This window comes from Peromyscus californicus, unplaced genomic scaffold (genome assembly GCF_007827085.1).
Source record: "Peromyscus californicus insignis strain IS unplaced genomic scaffold, ASM782708v3 Scaffold_13__1_contigs__length_99412109, whole genome shotgun sequence".
Classification (NCBI taxonomy): domain Eukaryota; kingdom Metazoa; phylum Chordata; class Mammalia; order Rodentia; family Cricetidae; genus Peromyscus; species Peromyscus californicus.
Window position 1 is genome coordinate 54310842 of NW_026294424.1, and position 5004 is coordinate 54315845.

The 5004-nt window shown below is 39.8% G+C and overlaps 1 pseudogene; it reads right to left on the minus strand.

Annotated features, from left to right (window-relative positions):
* Positions 1 to 3980: 3980 nt before the first annotated feature.
* On the minus strand, positions 3981 to 4590 carry LOC128108881 (chromatin target of PRMT1 protein-like; annotated as a pseudogene).
* Between the last annotated feature and the right edge of the window lie 414 nt (positions 4591 to 5004).

Here is a 5004-nt window from a genome sequence, read left to right on the forward strand (position 1 = left end):
GGATCATTATCGATTTATTTTAAGGAATTAGCTTGAATGCTGATGGGATTAACAAGGCCGGAACTGTTTATTGGACCTCAAATCAATTTCTTCCATGTTGCATGAATCCTAATTGGTCTTATAATAAAAACTCAGAGCCAGATATTTGGGTAAATGCTGAAAGATCAGAGAAACAAAGGAAGAAGCCGTTAGAGAAACTTCTTACCACTACCAAATTCTGAGGCCGAAAGGGAGGCAAGATCTTGTTTCCACAGATCCTTAGACTGAATGCCTCTGAGTCCTCAGCTGAAAAGGCCCAGTTCCTGTCTCCAAATGCCTTATATACTTTTCTCAGCCCAGCCACTTCACTTACTTACTAATGCTGGGATCAATGGAGTGTGTGCTTCCCTGGAACCAAATGAATGAGATCTGAACTGCTGGGATTTAAGGCCTGTGACTCCCAAGTACTGGGATTAAAGGTGTGTGGCACCACTGCCTGACAGTTTCTTTTATACTGGATTAATCTGGTGTAGTCTAGGGTGGTCTTGAACTCACAGAGATCCAGAGGGATCTCTGCCTCTGCCTCCTGAGTGCTAGGATTAAAGGTGTGTGCCACCACTGACTGACCTCTGTGGCTAACTCTGTGGCTGGCTCTGTCCTCTGATCTTCAGGCAAGTTTTATTAGAGTACAGCAAAATATCACCACATTTCTCCTTTTCTGTCTAAAATAATAAACAAAGGTTATAACTAATATCAGAAAAACTATATATAATAAAAACAATAACTATATACAATATGTACAGTCAAGAATTACATTAACAATGTCCAGTCCATAAACATTTCCATCAGAGAAAATACTCCATTACTTATCCTTTTTGGTGAATCCAAAGTGTTGTACCTATTTCACTTTCTATCCTAACTTGTATTACCAACCAAAACCTATCCTTTGATGTCTCTCTCTCTCTCGCTCTCTCTCTCTCTCTCTCTCTCTTTTTTTTTCCGAGACAGGGTTTCTCTGTGTAGCTTTGCACCTGTCCTGGAACTCACTTTGAAGACCAGGCTGGCCTTGAACTCATAGAGATCCACCTGCCTCTGCCTCCGGAGTGCTGGGATTAAAGACATGCGCAACCACTGCCCGGCCGATGTCTTTCAAATTTATACACTTTACAACTATTTAGTGAGTGTCTTTTCTGAATTTTTTAACAAGGAAAATTATAACTATAACTGCCTAGTCTTCAATTCCATCAGAGACTCAAGAAGAAAATAATATTAACCGAGTAAACAGGAAATGCAAACAACCAACTTCCAAAATATGTGAGAAATGACAGAAAAAGCTGGCTACCTGGACAGTCACCCAAGCTTCCTTTGCAACATGGGGGCATCATTCTTCGGTCTACAGGCCTAGCGTATCTGACAGACATATCTGTGAAGCAGGATATTCTAAAGGGCCTTCCTACCTTGTCTTGCCAAAGTTCAGCGTCCTTTCTTAAGTGTCCATTTGGATAGCATTTGAGGCAAGGGCATTTTTTTTTTTTTTTACCTAGTGACGAACTTTTGCTAAAATGAAAGTAGACTCTATATGGAGTTTTTTCAATGCCCATCATCTTCTCTGAAGTAGATTGGTGCTACCAGGAGATACCCGTTCTCATAGTATAAAAAAAAAAAAAAGATGTCATTAAAACATCTTAAATGCCATATTCTGTAGATCTCTGAATTATTTGAAGATTACCTGTCTTTCTAAAATATATCTCTGTTTGACCATGAAAACATACCTAACCTAACAAGTGCCATTGTATAAGGTGATTAACAACTAACCTGCATTTCTTTATTATCCTAAATTTGATAATAATAACTCTCAAGGAATAGAAATTTGCATTATATTGTTAAATGAGCTGTATAGGTACAATACTTTGAACAAAAATCGAAATATATGTACAGTTTATTCTAACAAAATTAATCTCAAATTTGTATCAATATATATAAATCCAATCCAATGTAAAATATTTAAAACTAATAGTTGCTTTTAAAAAGTAGATTCAATAATCTACCTTTTTATCTTATATTTATATTCTCTCTTTTTTCTTTTCTGAGTAGACTCAGTAATCTACCCTTTTATCCTATCATTTCTACAACTTTTTTTTTCAGAGCAGATTCAATAATCTACCACTTATCCTATTATATCTATTTCCCTCTTTTTTTTCTTTTCAAAACAAGAAACCTGAATCTAATCTCCTTTGTTTAGCCTTTTTCCTAATCATAAACAATTAAACCTGTAACCAACCATCTTAAACAATAACAATATCCATAACCCATTGAATGATCAAAAAACCACCCACCCCACTACTTGGGAATTTGGGTTTCATGTTCTTAAGGTTACTTCCTGCTGTCTGAGGGTGAAGGCATCTTTAGGGAATCCTGAAAATAAAAGTTTTGAGTTAATAGTCAAGTCTTGGAAGAGGTAGCTGTCTCATTTGTTGTCCAGTCTCTGCATAATAAATCTGTTTGTAATGGAAAAGTTCAGGGATTGTCTCAAGGCCTGGCTAGAGTAGTCTGTGAGGCTGGATCATCTCAGCTAGGCATCTTGAAATTGTCCTGAGCAGTTTGTAATCCAAAGCCAATCTTTGGGTGGTGTTTTCAGTTGACTGATATTATCATAGTCCATGTGGATTTGTCTTTGTGGGATCCCATCATCTTTTTGGAGAACAGAGATCTGATTAGGTCAGATTATTCCTTTTCTTGGTAATTTTTTCCAGGTAGTTCTCCCTTCTTCTTTGGATGTTTATTTGTCCAAAGGTCTTTAAATTCTTCAAGATGGTTATTTTTATTTTCCTGCAAAGACAACAACAAAACTCTGCCCTACCCCAAAGATTAAATTATCACTTTTGATTTGTGTTTTCTCCTGACTCCTTTGTTCTCTTTTTTATAGCCATTCTATCATCCAGAGCTGTATGTTGTTGTACAATAGGCATTAAGTTCTTTGATTGTTCTGGGAAGAAATTTCCTCCATGACGAAAGGAAACAACTGAGCCGAATTTGACATGGGGGCATGTGAGAGGTCCCTCAAGGCATTTCCCAGTGGCAAAGGATTACCTTTTCTGTTCCTTATTGATTTTCATTCATTAGTTCAATGTCTGCCTTTGCCACACCTTCTGCATGATCCAGAAGGAAGGGGTATTCTATTGGGATTATTATTAGTGAAAACTTTGTTTCTAGGAAGGCCATGTTTACAGCCCCCTTTTTAAGTGACCTTGTTTACCAATATTGAAGCATTTGACATTTTGGTTTTTCTTCAGTCCTCTGGAAATCACCTCTCCTGTTGAAGCATCATCATGGTCATGAGATTCAATATTTATTGTATCTCAGATCCATTCTTTCAATGGTGCTACATTTTGCCTTTAACAACCTAGTTATTCTTGTGCATTAGTATTTTCAAAACCTACAGATTCAATTATTACTTGTCTAGCTTCTGAATTTGGTATCAAGCAATACCAACATTTCCAATTTACTACCTTCACCATCAAAACAACAGACGCAACTTTAGTTTTAGCTATTAACAGGAAGCTTTTAAGGAAGATGTAGAAAAACTCTACCCAGAGACCACAGATCAGTGAGAATACTGGCTCCCTCCTGGGAACCTTTTCTGGGATCATAAAGATGAACAGAGGAAATATTAAAATGTCAGAGCATATGACAGGTGAGGCAAAGACTGGAAAAATGTTCTTCTACTCACAAGGCCAACACATTCTTGTTCAAACAGAAGTCTGGGTGACTGGGTAAACAACAAAACAAACTCAACCAAACCAAAGGAAAACAGGTTTCATTCATATAACACAGTATCAAAAAGTAACAGATTAAATGTTCCAACTAGTGACAGGTAAGTGCACAGCCTACTGTGATAGGTCCTTCCAGCATCAATCGGGTTTCTTCTCATGTTTTCTCCAGGTTATTTTTTTTTTTATAGATGTATAGACTTTAACAAGAGTCTAATAGGCAGGCAGGCTTCAATCATTGGTTTCAGAATGTGCCTGTGCCATGTAGGCATCCAACTCAGCGTCCAGGTGTCCTTTAGTTTTTGACATGTATGCATCCAATTGGTTGTTCAGCTGCTCCTTGGTCAATACAGGGTGAGTGAGGGAACCCCTCCCTCTGCCATGACTTCAGCCTCAGCCTCCAAAATCCCCTCTTCCCCAACCTATCATACCCCGACCTCAAAACGACATCCCACCTCTAAGCAGGGTTCTAATGGCATGTCCCCCAAGTAGTCCTCCTCAGGGAAAGTCTCTCTGGATTATGGGGTACATATCTTCCTCCAATTGCTCCCCTGGCCAGGGTACCTTTGAGTTGGACTGAATGTGCCTGGATGTTACTCTTACCCAGGTGTTGCTTTAAGCTCTGCTTAAGCTTTAATGCTGCCTGGACAGAGGGTCTATTCTCCATCTGCTGGGCCAGGCTTCTGTTTCTGGCACTGGCTAGCTGCTGCTGCTGCTACATCAAAGCCCGAATAGTCACTGGCATCGACTGTTTGTTCTTCAGCATATTATTAAAGCATTCATTTAGAAATACCTTGGTGGTGCTTTGTAGTGCAACTTTTGGCACTGATTATGCAACCATCTTCAAATCCTCAGAATCAAAGGTGATGGACTCCAGCGTTCCTCCTGGGGCTGCCTCTGTGGCAGCAACTGGCAGGTGGGCCAGGGTCCAACTGAACCTGAGCTGCCTGGGAGCCGCTCTAGTTATCTAGCTGGGTGGTTGGGTCAGATGCTTAAATGGTATGATGGGTTGAGTATCTAGATGGCTGATCCTCCTGCTAGCCAGGCCTGTCCTTTCCTGCCATTCATCTGTATCACCACAGCTAGCACCCTCAACTCTGCTTGGTGTCCAAAACAAAATCCCAAGAGGTGAGCTGGAGCCCATACAGCTGTGGCCTGTGCAGGTGGCTGCAAAGCCACAGGCAAGCAGCTTTTTTGTGAATTTGTGCCCCCAAAAAGTTGGACGCCAGATGTTGCATGAATCCTAATTGGTCTT